This window comes from Oncorhynchus gorbuscha, linkage group LG01 (assembly GCF_021184085.1).
Source record: "Oncorhynchus gorbuscha isolate QuinsamMale2020 ecotype Even-year linkage group LG01, OgorEven_v1.0, whole genome shotgun sequence".
In the NCBI taxonomy this organism is placed as follows: domain Eukaryota; kingdom Metazoa; phylum Chordata; class Actinopteri; order Salmoniformes; family Salmonidae; genus Oncorhynchus; species Oncorhynchus gorbuscha.
In genome coordinates, this window is record NC_060173.1 from 89,193,545 (window position 1) to 89,213,460 (window position 19,916).

The 19,916-nt window shown below is 40.8% G+C and overlaps 1 pseudogene; it reads right to left on the reverse strand.

The window, feature by feature from the left end:
- Positions 1-19,727, reverse strand: part of LOC124045317 — a 35,876-nt pseudogene extending 16,149 nt beyond the window's left edge.
- Between the last annotated feature and the right edge of the window lie 189 nt (positions 19,728-19,916).

Below are 19,916 nucleotides of genomic sequence, written 5' to 3' on the forward strand. Positions count from 1 at the left end.
TGCCTGCTAAACTTTCTTTTAGCTAAATATGCAGGTTTAAAAATATATACTTCTGTGTATTGATTTTAAGAAAGGCATTGATGTTTATGGTTAGGTACACGTTGGAGCAACGACAGTCCTTTTTCGCGAAAGCGCACCGCATCGATTATATGCAACGCAGGACAAGCTAGATAAACTAGTAATATTATCAACCACATGTAGTTATAACTAGTGATTGTTTCTTATAAGTTCAATGCTAGCAAGCAACTTACCTTGGCTTCTTATTGCATTCGCGTAACAGGCAGGCTCCTCGTGAGGCAGGTGGTTAGAGCGTTGGACTAGGTAACTGTAAGGTTGCAAGATTGATTCCCTGAGCTGACAAGGTAAAAATCTGTCATTCTGCCCCTGAACAAGGCAGTTCCTAGGCCGTCATTGAAAATAAGGTGTTCTTAACTGACTTGCCTAGTTAAATAAAGTTGTGGGGAAAAAACTGCAAAATCGGCATCCAAAAATACAGATTTCCGATTGTTATGAAAACTTGAAATCGGCCCTAATTAAATCGGCCTTTCCGATTAATCGGTCGACCTGTAGCCTATACCCCTCCCAGTGGAATCCCCATACTTCAACGATGACATTTCTCCATCCTAGAGGGGGAGATCAACCATTTCCAGCCCCAGGGACATGTACTAGTCTGTGGCAACCTAAATGTCAGAACAGGACAAGAACCTGACACTCTACCTGGAGCTGACAGCATTCCCTTTCAAATATGCCCCCCTAGACACAACTATGACAAAACAACCAACAAAAACGGGTCACAACTCCTGCAGCTATGTCGAACACTGGGTCTATACATAGTCAATGGTAGGTTTCGAGGGGACTCTTACGGTAGGTACACCTACAGGTCATCCCGCTCCTCCGTTCTCTCCACTGGCTTCCAGTTGAAGCTCGCATCCGCTACAAGACCATGGTGCTTGCCTACGGAGCTGTGAGGGGAACGGCACCTCAGTACCTCCAGGCTCTGATCAGGCCCTACACCCAAACAAGGGCACCGCGTTCATCCACCTCTGGCCTGCTCGCCTCCCTACCACTGAGGAAGTACAGCTCCCGCCCAGCCCAGTCAAAACTGTTCGCTGCTCTGGCCCCCCCAATGGTGGAACAAACTCCCTCACGACGCCAGGACAGCGGAGTCAATCACCACCTTCCGGAGACACCTGAAACCCCACCTCTTTAAGGAATACCTAGGATAGGATAAGTAATCCCTCTCTCCCCCCCCCACCCTTTAAGATTTAGATGCACTATTGTAAAGTGACTGTTCCACTGGATGTCATAAGGTGAATGCACCAATTTGTAAGTCGCTCTGGATAAGAGCGTCTGCTAAATGACTTAAATGTAAATGTAAATGTCATCCCTTGGCAGTAATACTGTAGATTACTTTATCACTGACCTCAACACAGTCTCTCAGAGCATTCACAGTCAGCCCAGATCACAGCAAAATCACATTCTACTTGAACAGAGCAATATTCAATCATTTGGCATCAAAGCCAAAGAAACAGCAAAATATTAAGAAATGCTATAGATGGAAGGAATGTAGCGTAGAAACCTACCAAAAAGCAATTAGGCAACAACATATTAAATCCCCCGTCAGACAACCTTCTGGAGAAAACGTGAAGGTGTAAACTTGGCAGTAGAAAACCTAAACAGTATATTTGATGTCTCCGTTCTCCTATGAAATCAAAACATGTAAATCAGACAACCTAAGAAAATGAACAACAATGACAAATGGTTTGTTGAAGAATGCAAATACCTAAGAAAGAAATTGAGAAACATATCAACCACAAACATGGAGACCCAGAAAACCTGAGCCTACGCCTTCACTATGGTGGATTACTAAAACAATATAGAAATACACTGCGGAAAAAGGAGACAGTACGTCAGAAATCTGTTCAATGTAATTGAAGAATCCATCCACTTCTGGGAAAAAGGAACACACTAAACAATGAGCAACCTATTCAAAACGGAGATGGATAAACCACTTCTCCAATCTTTTTGCCTCTATAACAAAAAACAAACAGCAAAAACATACAAGATCAAATTCAAATCAAAGAATCAACTATTAAAGACTACCAGAACCCACTGGATTCTCCAATTACATTGTATTTTGTCCAGTAGTTCATTCAAACACTCCAACCCAAAAAGGCCTGTAGTGTTGATGGTATCCTAAATAATAGTTTTAAAAAAATCAATCTATCTATCACCTTTATTTAACCAGATAGGCAAGTTGAGAACATGTTCTCATTTACAAATGCGACCTGGCCAAGATAAAGCAAAGCAGTTTGACACATACAACAACACAGAGTTACACATGGAGTAAAACAAACATACAGTCAATAATACAGTAGAAAAATAAGTCTATATACAATGTGATCAAATGAGGTGAGAAGGGAGGTAAAGGCAAACAATAAAAAAGGCCATGGTGGCGAAGTAAATACAATATAGCAAGTAAAACACTGGAATGGTAGATTTGCAATGGAAGAATGTGCAAAGTAGAGTTAAAAATAATGGGGTGCAAAGGAGCTGAATAAATAAATACAGTAGGGGGAGAGGTAGTTGTTTGGGCTAAATTATAGATGGGCTATGTACAGGTGCAATAATCTGTGAGCTGCTCTGACAGTTGGTGCTTAAAGCTAGTGAGGGAGATGAGTGTTTCCAGTTTCAGAGATTTTTGTAGTTCGTTTCAGTTATTGGCAGCAGAGAACTGGAAGGAGAGGCGGCCAAAGGAAGAATTGGTTTTGGGGGTGACCAAAGAGATGTACCTGCTGGAGCGCGTGCTACAGGTGGGTGCTGCTATGATGACCAGCGAGCTGAGACAAGGGGAGACTTTACCTAGCAGGGTCTTGTAGTTGACCTGGAGCTAGTGGGTTTGGCGATGAGTATGAAGCGAGGGCCAGCCAACGAGAGCGTACAGGTCGCAGTGGTGGGTAGTATATGGGGCTTTGGTGACAAAACGGATGGCATTGTGATAGACTGCATCCACTGAATGAATAGGACTGAAATGATAAACTATACAGACCACAAATTCCAATTGACATTTTTTAATTGATAATATTTGGAACCAGGGACTGATCACCCCAGTCCACAAAAGTAGAGACACATTTGACCTCAATAACTACCGTTGGATATTCGTCAACAGCAATATTGGGAAAATCCTCTACATTATCATTAACAACAGACCCATACATTTCCTCAGTGAAAACAATGTACTGAGCAAATGTCAAATTGGCTTTTTTACTAAATTACCATACGACAGACCACGCATGTGACCCGTTTAAGGAAACTAGGCGCATGTCGCAGGTCACTACTTCACAGCAGAGCCTTTTGTTTTTTTAACTAAATGTGTTTTTTTTGGCAGAAATACCTTCTCGATCATGTGAACTTCATGTGCCTTAATAACAAAATTGTAAGCCATCTGTAAATACAAATACAATTGTTAAATTACAAGCCAAGTTGTTTTAGCCACAGAAAAAGTCAGCAACCTTCCCACTAACCATGATTGGCTGGAATAATGAGTGGGCTGGACATGCCGAGAGATTAGTTTGGATTGGTCTACCATATAGCACACTTCTGTCTATTTGAGCTGGTCAGTATGTCTAGGTAATCCTGTCTAACACCGTTTATTTTTTAAATGTATCGCGTAGTAAAACTGCATAAACTTAATATCAAATTAAAGTATACTGTTAACGAGCTAACATTAGCTGGCAGGCTCGCTAGCTAACGTTATGTGTATGCTCTCCACTTTCTGGAGGACCGAGTTTTGAAATCAGTGGAATTCCAGTATGATAGCTAAGGAGATGGAGAAAACACCTGTCTCTGGATTACATCTTCAAACTAAGGCCAAACATGTGATCTGACAGGAGACGTGTCCAACCATGATGTATACAGGTAAGATAGTCTAGCTAGCTACATTTTCAGATATGACATGTTTCTAATTTTGATAGAAAGTGGTTTCATTACAAGTTAATGTACTGTTTGCTAGCGTTAGCTGGCTGACCCACTAGCTAATGTTATGTGTATGATCTTAGTCTTCATATCTCAGACATATTTGCTTGACTAGTTATAGCCTAATGTTGGCTAGCTAACATTGAACCTGGTTGGTTAGCTACCTGCAGATTCATGCAGGCTAGTAATGTCATGAGTTGGGTTTATGGTTCATTGTTTACATTCATTGTTTTGTCTTAACAAAATACTTATGTGCCAGCATTTACGAACGCTCAACACCCATTGAATATGGCCAGTGTCAGTAAACGTTGGCAAAAAAGCGTAATTAAATTGTTGCCAGCAGCACAGTCACCAACGCTCTGGATAACATGAAAACAGCCTAACCAGCTCTACTAGGGTGAGAAAGTGGTCAGAGTGGGGTGTTCTCTCATTACGTGTCTGGAAGTAGCTAGCAAGCTGGCCAATGTTAGCCAGTTAGCTTGGGTGTTTGACTGCTGTTGTGGTCGAACCAGCTCTGCTAGGGCGAGTAATGTGCAGTGAGCTGTTATCGCTCACTTAGATGTCTGGAAGTGGCTAGCAAGTTAGCTTGGGTGCTTGCCTGCTGTTTGTACAGAATGCGTGGATCAACCCTTAAAGAAATGGGTGGGTCTAAAGCTTAAGACGGTGTGAACAGTGCTGAATGGGTGTAGACAATGAAGGGCTCTCCAATAGTAGTACCAAAACATTCAAAGGCCATTTTCTCAAGTGAGGTTACAACTTAATCTACTTTCAAAGAAAAAATTACTTTCCTATTGTTCCTCAACTGTAGTGTATGATATACAATTTTGAAGCTCTTAGTCTCTACTACATAAAACCGATTTCTGCCGTTCGGTCATATTCACCCTGTAAACTCTAACTGACAGTCAAACAGTCTTCTCATGCTTTGTTGATTTCAAAAAAGCTTGAGACTCAATTTGGCATGAGGGTCTGTTATACAAATTGATGGAAACATGTTATGAAATCCATGTACACAAACAACAAGTGTGTGGTTAAAATTAGCAAAAAAACACACTCCTTTCCACACAGCCATGGGCTGAGACAGGGATGCAGCTTAAGCCCCACCCTCTTCAACATACATATCAACGAATTGGCAAGGGCACTAGAACAGTCTGCAGCACCTGGCCTCACCCTACTAGAATCTGAAGTCAAATGTCTACTGTTTGCTGATAATCTGGTGCTTCTGTCCCCAACCAAGGAGGGCCATCAGCAGCACCTACATCTTCTGCACAGATTCTGTCAGACCTGGGCCCAGACAGTAAATCTTAAGACAAAAATAATGGTGTTCCAAAAAAAAAGTCCAGTTGCCAGGACCACAAATACAAATTCCATCTAGACACCGTTGCCCTAGAGCACAAAAAAAACTATAAATACCTTGGCCTAAACATCAGCGCTACAGGTAACTTCCACAAAGCTGTGAACAATCAGATAGAATGCAAAAGGGGCCGTCTACGTCATCAAAAGGAACATCAAATTCGACATACCAATTATGATCTAGCTAAAAAATACTTGAATCAGTTATGATTGTGAGGTCTGGGGTCCACTCACCAACCAAAAATGTAAAAAAATATATATATAAAAAAATGGGACAAACACCAAATTGAGACTCTGCATTCAGAATTCTGCAAAAAATATCCTCATGTACAACGCAAAACACCAAATAATGCATGCAGAGCAGAATTAGGCCGATACCCACTAATTATCCAAATCCAGAAAAGAGACGTTAAATTCTACAACCACCTTAAAGGAAGCGATTCCCAAACCTTCCATAACAAAGCCATCACCCATAGAGAGATGAAACTGGAGAAGAGTCCCCTAAGCAATCTGGTTTTGGGGCTCTGTCAACAAACACAAACAGACCCCACAGAGACCCAGGAAAGCAACACAATTAGACCCAACCAAATCATGAGAAAACAAAAAGATAATTACTTGACACATTGGAAAGAATTAACAAAAAAATCTGAGCAAACTAGAATGGTATTTGGCCCTAAACAGAGGGTACACAGTGGCAGAAAACCTGACCCCTTTGACTGACCCAAAATGAATGAAAGCGTTAACTATGTACAGACTCAGTGAGCACAGCCTTGCCATTGAGAAAGGCTGTCGTAGGCAGATCTGGCTCTCAAGAGAAGACAGGCGATGTGCACACTGCCCACAAAATGAGAAACTGAGCTGCACTTCCTAACCTCCAACCAAATGTATGACATATGTACATATTTTCCCCAGATTACACAGACTTGTTGCCACAAGAAAAAGCCAACCAGTGAAGAACAAACACCATTGTAAATACAACACATATTGATTTTGATTTATTTTCGCTTTGTACTTTAACTATTTGCACATCGATACAACACTGTATATAGCCATAACATAACATTACAACACTGTATATAGCCATAACATGACATTACAACACTATATATAGCCATAACATGACATTACAACACTGTATATAGCCATAACATGACATTACAACACTGTATATAGCCATAACATGACATTACAACACTGTATATAGCCATAACATGACATTACAACACTGTATATAACCATAACATGACATTACAACACTGTATATAGCCATAACATGACATTACAACACTGTATATAGCCATAACATGACATTACAACACTGTATATAGCCATAACATGACATTACAACACTGTATATAGCCATAACATGACATTACAACACTGTATATAGCCATAACATGACATTACAACACTGTATATAGTCATAACATGACATTACAACACTGTATATAGCCATAACATGACATTACAACACTGTATATAACCATAACATGACATTACAACACTGTATATAGCCATAACATGACATTACAACACTGTATATAGCCATAACATGACATTACAACACTGTATATAGCCATAACATGACATTACAACACTGTATATAGCCATAACATGACATTACAACACTGTATATAGCCATAACATGACATTACAACACTGTATATAGTCATAACATGACATTACAACACTGTATATAGCCATAACATGACATTACAATACTGTATATAGCCATAACATGACATTACAACACTGTATATAGCCATAACATGACATTACAACACTGTATATAGCCATAGCATGACATTACAACACTGTATATAGATATAGCATGACATTACAACACTGTATATAGTCATAACATGACATTACAACACTGTATATAGCCATAGCATGACATTACAACACTGTATATAGTCATAACATGACATTACAACACTGTATATAGCCATAGCATGACATTACAACACTGTATATAGCCATAGCATGACATTACAACACTGTATATAGCCATAACATGACATTTGAAATGTCTCTATTCCTTTGGAACTTTTGTGAGTGTAATGTTTACTGTTCATTTTATGTTGTTTATTCCACTTTTGTTTATTATCTATTTCACTTGCTTTGGCAATGTAAACATGTTTTCCATGCCAATAAAGCTCTTTGAATTGAATTGAGAGAGAGAGAGAGAGAGAGAGAGAGAGAGCTAGATAGGGAACGAGAGAGATAGGAGGAGTTAATACTAGATAGATATAGGAGAGAGATAGCGAGAGAGGGGAGACTGGGGAAGAACATACCTGAACACAACAGAATGGCGGGAAAATTAAGTGAAAAGCATTTGTCCTCACCTCTTTAGCCACGGTGTGCCAGTGCAGGTGCCTCTCACACATGTCCATTCTCTCCTGGTGCAGGAACTTGCACTTATCAGGAACCAGCAACGCATCACTCACAAACTCCCCAACTGCAAAACACACACAGATTACAGAGTCTCTCACACACACTCAAGTACACACACATACAACGCTTACCCAGGCAGCGGTAGGGCACCACGATGTGTGTGTGACTGCGACACTGCTTGCGTCCCTTCTTGCACCAGTTCTGGATGCTGACTGGCTGATTGGCCTCCACCACGTTTGTGCTCTGGAGCTCAGGGTACACCTGCGGAAGGAGCAGGGTTCTATGAATGTCCAAGACTTCACACAGTTGTTTTGTATTGGTGTAATATTCACAACATTTACCTCAGATCTCCCTTGTCTATCTTTCTCGCCCTAATTTAATTCCGGTTCCACCCCTATATCTTCCACTCTCATTATACCTTTCTTTATTTCTCTTTTTACTACCGCTCACCCTTTCCTCTCTCTGCCACCTTTCCCTCCCCCCTCCCTCCCTCTCCTCCAACCTCCTGGCAGTACTGCAGGATGCCCTCCTTGGTTCCGATGCAGCTCTTGGTGCCGGAGGGGTCTGGCTCCCACTTTCCACTCTGGACGTTGACGTGCATGTTGAGCTTCCCACAGAACATGGCTACCTGGGGCTCCGCTAGCAGAGCCACTGAGTCATCAGATGGCACCTGGAGGGATGGAGGAGAGAGACCAAGAGAGATGGTAGATGGGAGGAGCGAGGGAAGTTAGAGGGGACAGAAGGAGAGAAGGATGGTAGATGAAGGAATAGAGGGAGGACATAGGAATAACCGGGGAGGAGAGGGAGGTTGGAGAGTGAATTACTGTAATTACGGTTTAAAAACTTTAGTTGCAGTTAAAGTGCACTCAAAAGCTAAAGTGACTCAAAACACAAATGTATTCATTCCCACGTTGCAGCTGAGATCAGGTCAATCTGGCTGTAGCTTTCATAATTTCCTCTTAGAACAGACACCACCGTGACAGAGGTCACACACTACTTGGGTTAATGTTACCCTCTCTCTCTTTCACACAGACAGACACACACACACACACACACTGACAGGCAAACAGGCAACAGCACTGAGAACTGTGCCTTCAGTGTGTGTGTGTGTGTGTGTGTGTATGTGACTGTGCTTGTATGAGCTCGTGTTGGTGTCCTGAGTGAATTGTGTTGTTCATATAGGAAAGGACGAGCTCAGAAGCATTAGGTGAGAAAGAGAGAGAAATAAAGAAATATAGAATGTGTGCAAGAGGGAACATCAGACACAGACAGATAGCGCTAGAAAATGTGTGTGTGTGTGTGTGTCAGAGAGGGAGGTGGAAACAGAGAACTGTATAAAAATAGATCCACTTTGTCTATCACTTAGTGTTTAGTTTGTACCTTTTTACCTCTCCCTTCTAACTGAGCTAAACACAAAGCATTCTGGGATCATTTTCATTCCGTGATGCAATCGGAGGAAGTTTCATTGTAGCTGGCTGTCTAGCTCTCCTTTTCGTCTTGCGCACATCCGAATATACAGATGCTGCAAACTACCAAACAGGATCCTGCTGCCATTCTGCTGGTAAATTACCAAAACAAAGATGGTACTGTGTTTGCCTTTGAAAAAACTAGGCCTTAGTTATTTCAGCAGCCTGTAGTGTAGCAGATTATGATTAATATTACCCACATAAACTTGAGAAAATCTGCTACAGCTTTTCTCCCCATATTCATGGTTGCCATTTTGTATGCAATACATGTGTTATAGAAGCACACGTTGTCCTTTTATGCAGCAGTTAAACAGTTCTCAGTATTTTATATTTTTACCTTTATTTATGAGCTAACACCCTGTGGAGTTCAGGGAGTGTGCTTTTCTCTCACTAGGTGCTCGTTGCATGATACCTGCAGGGAAGCTCTTCGACACTGCCAGTTAATTGCGTCTTTTCCTCTTTTTTTAACGTCTTGCGTGGGTGTGTCCGTGAGTGTGTGCGTTTAATTTTAAGGGACCCTGATGGAACATGGCTGACACGAGGAACACAATCATAAATCATAGCTATCATCTTCCAATGAGCCTGAATGGAAGTTGATATTATGAGGAGGTGGTGGGATGCCAGAAACAACTGATGCAATGGGGAGAAGGTAGCATTTCCAAGATGGTGTCTCACTCTCAACAGCAATGCTGTTGGCATGGCAACAGAAATACACAGCATAATAATAATAATAATAATAATATATATAATAATATAATAATAACATAATAATAATATATGCCATTTAGCAGACGCTTTTATCCAAAGCGACTTACAGTCATGTGTGCATACATTCTACGTATGGGTGGTCCCGGGGATCGAACCCACTACCCTGGCGTTACAAGCGCCATGCTCTACCAACTGAGCTACAGAAGGACCAGCATCAGCAGGGTTGCAGGTGGTCCTAGAATCTTAATTCACTTCATTTCATCAAGAGTTAAGACACACTATCTACACTGAACAAAAATATAAACCCAACATGTAAAAGTGTTGGTCCCATGTTTCATGAGCTGAAATAAAAGATCCCATAAATTTTCCATATGCACAAAAACTGTATTTCTATCAAATGTTGTGCACACATTTGTTTACATCCTGTTAGCAAGCATTTCTACTTTGCCAAGATAATCCATCCACCTGAAAGGTGATGTCACGCCTTGGTCATTGTATCTTGTGTTTTTGTTATATGTTTGGGTAGGCCAGGGTGTGACATGGGTTTATATGTTGTATTTCGTATTGGGGTTTGTATTAATTGGGAGTGTGTATTATTAGGGGTGTGTCTAGTTAGGCTTGGCTGCCTGAGGCGATTCCTAATTGGAGTCAGCTGATTCTCGTTGTCTCGGATTGGGAACCGTATTTAGGCAGCCTGAGTGTGCGTTGTATTTCGTGGGTGATTGTACCTGTCTTTGTGTTAGTCACCAGATAGGCTGTATTAGTTTCACTCGTTTGTTGTTTTTGTATTTTCAGTTATCTCATGTACCGCATTATTCTTCATTAAAAGTCATGAGTAACCTACACGCTGCATTTCGGTCTGACTCTCTACAAACAACAGACGAAGTTCATTACAGGTGAGGCATATCAATAAGATGATTAAACAGCATGATCATTACACAGGTGCACCTTGTGCCGAGGACAATAAAAGGCCTGTTTTGTCAAGTTTTGAGGGAGCATACAATTGGCATGTCCACCAGAGCTGTTGCCAGATAATTGAATATTCATTTCTCTACCATAAGCTGCCTCCAATGTTGTTTTAGACAATTTGGCAGTAAGTCCAACCGGCCTCACAACCGCAGACCATGTGTATGGCCTTGTGTGGGTGAGCGGTTTGCTGATGTCAACGTTGTGAGAGTGCCCCATCATATGGTGGCCGGTGGGACTATGGTATGGGCAGGCATAGACTATGGATAACAAACACAATTGCAATTTGAATGCACAGAAATACAATACTAGTTCCTGAGGCCCATTGTGAGGCCCATTTTATTTTTTAAAGGTATCTATGACCAACAGATGCATATCTGTATTCAGTCATAAGAAATCCATATATTAGGGCCTAACGTATTTATTTCAATTGATTGATTCCCTCATATGAACTGTAACATATGAAATTATTGCATGTTGCATCTATATTTTTGTTCAGTATAGATTTGTCAGGCATGAGTCAGCACATTGAACTAGGTTACGGTGCTGGTCAAGGCTCTGTGTAGGAATTTAAGAATGAGGGGAGAGGAGAAAGCCATGTAACAGTAGTGTAGCTGGGACAAAGATAGTACTGCAACTGCACTTTTGGCCATGGTACGTAACAGACTAGCCTGCTTTTAGTCACTCGACATTTATACAGTAGGCTATGTGACAGCCAGGTAGTAAAACAATCCAAAGAAAAGTCCTTGTTATTGAGGGGGTCAGTTGCAACAGGAGTAAGAGAAACCACATTCCACAATGTTAGGACCTTGGGAGTGTCTGTTATGCTTAGGAAAGAGGATGCTTGTGTTTATGTAGCTTGCCTTGTTCCAACCCTGCCTAGATGTTATATGATACCTGCCACTGGCTGACTGGCACTCTGCACTCTGGTACCAACTAACATTTACTAGCTAGCTAGATGACAGTTGACTTCAGGTCCCATCGTCTCAGGGAAGGTGACATCCCCAGGAGAGGCTGCACTATAGCAGAGAGTAAGAACCACTTATCTTTGACCTCCTCTTCTCTGCCGTAATCGCAGCAGCTGAGACATCCAGTGTGTTCCCCAGGAACAGAGATGAAGCATGTTACTATTCTGTGTCAGTGTTCAATATCATACTCCCTCCCAGCCTCCCACCAGCACTTTTCACCCTGAAGCCAACCCTACACACCACACCACACCTACACACCACCGCGAGAAGTTGACCTGTCACTCTATTGACAAGTTGACCTGAGGTGTGAGAGAACCCTTACGGAAAAAAACATGAATTTCACGTGAACACATTTGATCTCATGTGATTTAATTTGATAACATGTGAATCAACATGTGACTAGAGGTCGACCGATTAATCGGAATGGCCGATTAATTAGGGCCGATTTCAAGATTTCATAACAATCAGAAATTGGTATTTGGTATTTAGGGACACCGATTTGGCCAATATTTTTTTTTCATGACCTTATTTAACTAGGCAAGTCAGTTAAGAACACATTCTTACTTTCAATGATGGCCTAGGAAAAGTGGGTTAACTGCCATGTACAGGGGCAAAACGACAGATTTTTACCTTGTCAGCTCGGGGATTCAATCTTGCAACCTTACAGTTAACTAGTCCAACGCTCTAACCACCTGCTTTACATTGCACTCCACGAGGATTCTGCCTGTTACGCAAATGATGTAAGAAGCCAAGCTAAGTTGCTAGCTAGCATTAAACTTATCTTATAAAAAACAATCAATCAATCATAATCACTAGTTAACTACACATGGTTGATGGTATTACTAGTTTATCTAGCGTGTCCTGCGTTGCATATAATCGATGCGGTGGCATTCATGAAAAAGGACCGTCGTTGCTCCAACATGTACCTAAACATAAACATCAATGCCTTTCTTAAAATCAATACACAAGTATATATTTTAAACCTGTATATTTAGTTAATATTGCCTGCTAACATTAATTTCTTTTAACTAGGGAAATGATGTCACTTTTCTTGCAACAGAGTCAGGGTATATGCAGCAGTTTGGGCCACCTGGCTCGTTGCGAACTGTGTGAAGACTATTTCTCCTAACAAAGACAGCCAACTTCGCCAAACGGGGGATGATTTAACAAAAGCGCATTTGCGAAAAAAAGCATAATCATTGCACGACTGTACCTAACCATAAACATCAATGCCTTTCTTAAAATCAATACACAGAAGTATATATTTTTTTAACCTGCATATTTAGCTTTAAAAAATCCAGGTTAGCAGGCAATATTAAACTAGGTAAATTGTGACACTTCTCTTGCGTTCATTGCACGCAGAGTCAGGGTATATGCAACAGTTTGGGCTGCCTGGCTCGTTGCGAACTAATTTGCCAGAATTTTATGTAATTATGACATAACATTGAAGGTTGTACAATGTAACAGGAATATTTAGACTTATGGATGTCACCCGTTAGATAAAATACGTAACAGTTCCGTATTTCACTGAAAGAATAAACGTCTTGTTTTCGAGATTATAGTTTCCGGCCATATTAATGACCTATGGCTCCTATTTCTGTGTGTTATTATGTTATATATAAGTCTATGAATTATTTAATTTTACCCCCCCCCCCCAATTTCGTGGTATCTAATTGTTATTAGTTACTGTCTTGTCTCATTGCTACAACTCCCATACGGGTTCGGGAGAGACGAAGGTTGAAAGTCATGCGTCCTCCGAAACACAACCCAACCAAGCCGCACTGCTGCTTAACACAGCGCACATCCAACCCGGAAGCCAGCCACACCAATGTGTCGGAGGAAACACTGTGCACCTGGCGACCTGGTTAGCGTGCTGGCCTGCCACAGGAGTCGCTAGTGCGCGATGAGACAAGGATATCCCTACCGGCCAAACCCTCCCTAACCCGGACAACGCTAGGCCAATTGTGTGTCGCCCCACGGACCTCCACACAGAAAATATTGAGTGTTAAATCAACACTATGGTCCTTCTGTAGCTCAGTTGGTAGAGCATGGCGCTTGTAACGCCAGGGTAGTGGGTTCGATCCCCGGGACCACCCATACGTAGAATGTATGCACACATGACTGTAAGTCGCTTTGGATAAAAGCGTCTGCTAAATGGCATATATTATTATTATTATTATATAACACTGACAGTGTTAAATGCAACACTGTGTTTAGTGCTACGCTGTTACACTATGTCAGTGTTAGAGATTGAAAACTTTCAGTGTTATGCAATAAAACATGATTTTAACACGAGGAAGTGTATATAGTTTTCACCAATGGTGTTACGACATAAAACCTCATAGTATTTTTAATCATTACACCAAGAGGTCTTACTCTCTTGTTATTCCGTGTTGGGTTAAGGACATTACAATAATGTTAAAAAGTCTTTATTGTCATATGCTCTTATATAAGCATTTATGAAGACTTCGGCACTGACAATAGACATACTCAAACTTTTCATTCAAATAACCATAGACTACTTACACGGTACAACACTTCCATTCACAGTTGGCCCAAAATAACTAATTGAAAGCCACATCCCAACTAAGCAATGCCTCCAATATAATTTGCCAGTGTCCTTTCCTTTTTCGAGTTAATTGTAGAGCTACCACCCATGAAAGGCAAGGCACCCATGAAAGAAGGCTTTACACTAAGCAGTGTGTTCATTTAAGACTAAAAATTATGGACCTGTATTGACACTGGACCAGTGTTAAATGTAACACTCAGGGTTTTTTTAACACTGGAGAATTTGCTGTATGGTAATGTTTTACTCTCCGCAGATTAAAACAAATACTCTCACACTAAAGACTGGATATTAACACCAACACTGGTGTTCTTTTACACCAGAGTTAATTGAACTGCTGAATCAACACTAAATTCTTCACTAAAAATATGAACACTAGTTAACACCACCTGATATATACACTAAGAACTAGAGATTGCCTCAAAGATGACCAACCTTTGTTTTCAATATAATCTACTCACGTTTGCATTTGCCGTTACGTGGATGCTGCCATCTTTCTTACTGGGAATACTCTGCCTGCGCACTAGCACTCAGTGCGAACTGGACAGCGAATATGCTATGGAAACTCGGTCAGAGCAAGTGGACAGCTAAACAAGCCAACCAGCACTTCCCTGGCTAGCTGTGGTCATGACCGCAGAGCACGAACGTAAAATGTTAATATCTTTAGTGATAAAAAATATATATGTTCATTTTTTTATAACTCACAGCCAAAGATTAACATTTTACATTCGTGCCTTCCCAACAATAATTTTAACAGATGTTTTGTGCACAAAGGTGATGACTAAAGTGTCTTACTAGGGGTTTTATAATTTGACTTCTCTATGGGGCCATTAATGGGAATTGTCATTGAGTTAAACTGCAGTACCAAAGCAATACTGCTGGTGCAGTCAAAAGCATGCTTCCAGACCAGAATCCTTGCCCCTTGGGTAACACTGCTCAATTTGCTGTGCAAGTATCTTAACACTGCAGCACTGACACCATCTTGCTTATGTCGAGCTTCGTCCTTTTCTGTTCTCCTCACCACATAACCAACCCACCAGCCTCTGCTGGCCACTATGTGACAAATGCAACATTGTATTATGTTAACGTAAGGTCAATAAAGGCATCCACAGGCTTCTCAATCCGAAACAGTTTGTGCCAGTGTTGTCAATATAGCAACTTTGATGCTAGATTAAGCAAGATTTCAGACACCTCCAGCGATTTTAGGATTGTGACATTTACATCATTACTAAATGAAGCTACTTTTTAAGGTTGCCGCCAACTTTTGGATGATTTAGCGACTTTCCTGTTTGTGTCCGCTCTGCTGAGCCTTGTTGCGCTGCTCTGCAGTCTGTACCCTCTCTGCGGCTCTGCCTGCTGCTGCATGTGTCACTTGTGGCCCTTCCCCTGCCTTTCTCTGGTCCTCTCCACGCTGCTACAGCGACTTGAGGGAATTTATTAAAATTGGTTCCTTGTTTTTAAATGACACCAAAGCTCTCCAAGGCATAACTAATATTTACATTTTTATTTATTTATTTTATTGGTTCCTTTTTACTCTCTTTCAAACATTCTATTTAGTATTGCTTTGGAAAATGTGTCATTGATTGCATGAGACACTGAGGGACAACATGAGCATTAAAAAATATACAGAACCAGTCAAACGTTTGGACAGACCTACTCATTCCAAGGTTTTTACTCAAACGCATTAAGGAAATAAATTCCACAAATTAACTTAACAAGGCACACCTGTTAATTGAAATGCATTCCAGGTGACTACCTCATGAAGCTGTTTGAGAGAATGCCAAGAGCGTGCAAAGCTGTCATCAAGACAAAGGGTGGCTACTTTCCAGAATCTCAAATATAAAATATATTTTGATTTGTTTAACACTTTTTTGGATACTACATGATTCCATATGTGCTACTTCATAGTTTATTTTTACTATAGAAAATAGTACAAATAAAGAAACCCTTGAATGAGTAGGTGTGTCTAAACTTTTGACTGGTAGTGTATATATACACATGTAAGGAAGCCTTGAGATAAATCATCCACTTGTTTTTGAATAAAGTAGTAATATGTTAGGTTAGTATGTTGGGGGAAAATGCCCCCTCCTTCCAACTGGGCGAGAGGCCCCTGAGGGTTGATTATTTGTTTTTATCTGTAATTTGCTAGCCCAGTTAGGTAACGAGCGACTTCAATAGCAGAAAGTCTGAGTTGAACTAAATGCTAGTTAGCATAAGATCATGTCTGCTAGCATAGCTAGCTAACCTTCAGTTTGCAGGGTTAGGGTCAGAATAGGGGGTTAGATTAGGGGTCAGTTCTCCACCGTTCCTAAGATATACATACATACATACATACATACATACATACATACACACGCACACGCATACATACATACATACATACATACATACATACATACATACATACATACATACATACATACATACATACATACATACATACATACATACATACATACATACATACATACATACATACATACATACATACATACATACATACATACATACATACATACACACACACTACCGTTCAAAAGTTTGGGGTCATTTAGAAATGTCCTTGTTTTCGAAAAAAAAGCACATTTTGTTTGTCCATAAAAATAATATCAAATTGATCAGAAATACAGTGTAGACATTGTTAATGTTGTAAATTACTATTCAAGCTGGAAACGGCAGATGTTTTATGGAATATCTACATAGGCGTACAGAGGCCCATTATCAGCAACCATCACTCCTGTGTTCCAATGGCACGTTGTGTTAGCTAATCCAAGTTTATCATTTTAAAAAGGCTATTTGATCATTAGAAAACCCTTTTGCAATTATGTTAGCACATCTGAAAACTGTTGTTCTCATTAAAGAAGCAATAAAACTGGCCTTCTTTAGACTAGTTGAGTATCTGAAGCATCATCATTTACGGGTTCGATTACAGGCTCAAAATGGTGAGAAACAAAGACCTTTCTTCTGAAACTCGTCAGTCTATTCTTGTTCTGAGAAATTAAGGCTTTTCCATGTGAGAAATTGCCAAGAAACTGAAGATCTCGTACAACGCTGTGTACTACTCCCTTCACAGAACAGCTCAAACTGGCCCTAACCAGAATAGAAAGAGGAGTGGGAGGCCCCGTGCACAAGTGAGCAAGAGGACAAATACATTAGAGTGTCTAGTTTGAGAAACAGAGTCCTCAAGGCCTCACAAGTCTTCAACTGGCAGCTTCATTAAATAGTATCCGCAAAAACACCCGTCTCAACGTCAACAGTGAAGAGGCGACTCCAGGATGCTGGCCTTCTAGGCAGAGTTCCTCTGTCCAGTGTCTGTGTTCTTTTGCCCATCTTAATCTTTTCTTTTTATTGGCCAGTCTGATATGGCTTTTTCTTTGCAGCTCTGCCTAGAGGCCAGCATGGTAATGCAAAACACATTCAATAAAGAAAGGGGGTTGGCAGGCAAAGGCTTGTTTTACGGTTTTATTAAGCAACACCCAGAATTCTCCATCCATATCCCACAAGCAACCAGTCTGGCTCAAGCTGTTGGCTTCACCCCAATTATGACCTCTAACCTTGCCACAACATCAAATGCCGCCACATCCTCCACCTCCAGCACCCACATGTCTCCAGTGACCTTGCTCCGAATGTTGGTAAGAAAAAACATCAGCACTAATTTAAGGAAATATATAGTAGCATATAGAGTGATTAGAAATAATTGTTTTTTGAACCAATACTCATGAGTTCTTGTTGTTAATTTGTTTGTTTGTTTTTATTAAAAGTACCAGTTGTACAACAAACAGCAGCAGAGGTCATATTGGAATATCCATGCCAAGGATACAGGAGGCAAGGTCTGGGAAAAGAAAGGCTGAGTCGGCTACAGTCCTGACAGCCTCACTTCACAAGTTTCCAGGAGGACAAGGCAATAACAACTAAGAGAGAAGGAAGAAAGCAAAGGGAGAAAGAAACCAGTGACACTGAAGAAAGCTGTGGCGCCACTGAAAAAGGTTGTTCCAGGTTCCAAAACCACAACAAACACTCTAAAAGAAGGGGATGCCGAAGTCTTGTTTTGTAACGAGCTCTTCTCTGTTACCAGTGGGGTCCGGATACGGCGTGAACAGTATCAGAGGTGGGCTCATGAGCTAAGCTCAAATTTAAATGGGGTGGGATTAATTTGAAACCTCTGTGTCAACATTTTTGAGAAAATGCCATTGTGTTAAATGATTGTCATTTCTTAAAGTCCAATTCATTATTTTATTTTTTAAATCATTACAAACTATTGAAAACCGTTTGCTCTTGAACTTTATTTTAAAGGTTGCTGGGATTTAAAATATTGCTTTATTCAAATGGTAATGAGTTTAGTTTAACTGTACATAATGGAGTGTAAGGAAAAGGTCAAAGAAGACAAGGGACACTTCTGTGAAATCCTATGTTTTTTTTGTGTGTTCAATTAGACAATGATCTGAAGGGGGGTAAACCTAATTATCTGATTTGTTTATCAGGTCTAAACGAAAATCTGCTTAATATTCTACAGAATGCTCACACACCCTTGTAAAATACCAGATCAGCATGCACGTAGGTTACACCAGTGAAACAAAAGCAATCGCACAATAAAGGCCCTATCATCTTCGTTTAGATATTTGGAAGGCTAAAATAGTGGTCTGTAAGAAAAAAAACTGAACAGTGCCAAATCTACAGTGCCAAACTGTCAATCCAGTATCGTTGACAACTATAAGGGTAGGCCTAAAAAAGTAATAGGTTTAGTCAGGTCTTTTGCTTTACGCATTATGATATTCTACTCCACAATTAGGCTGATATTTTTTTTAAAGAAGAAGCTTCTCGCCACTACGAAATTGGAAAAGGAATGTAGCCTAATCGCAATAACATCTATGGCATTGACACGTATGGTGTCATAAAAACATTGTAGGCTATCAACGTAATTTCTAACATTTTTCTATGTATCCAAACAAATGCAATCTTGATTCACCCTTGGTCTGAATTCCGTTATTTTCACTCCTGATTTTAGCCTCACCCGTATCCTCCGCTGCTACAGTGAGGGGAAATACCTTATGAAAGCTCGTGCATCATCCAGAAGGCACCAGTTTTCTCCCTTTTACTTACCTCCGATGTCAGCGTCAAGGTTGCCACCCATAACAACAGAAATGCTGTTCGCTCGACCATGCCGTTGACCATAAATCAGTTCCGTCCAATATCTTGAAAATATTCAGATCAATCCGTTAGTATGAGCCTCTATCCCGTTCCCGTGCACTCCCGCTTGACGACGGTGCCTGTTACGAGCATAGGATGATGGAGAGCGACGAGGCTGGCCAGCTGCTCCAAAGCCTGTCACCTGACCGGGTCCCGAGAAAGCACTATGGGAAGAAACTAGTGTGGGGGAAGAGGTGGGTGGGTGGGTGGCAGTTCCTATTGGGAAGTACTGTAGGGTAATAGGTGAGGATTGAGATGTATAATTAAGCAATAAGGCACAAGGGGGTGTGGTATATGGCCAATATGCAGGCTCATCAAATTCTTCCACAAGAT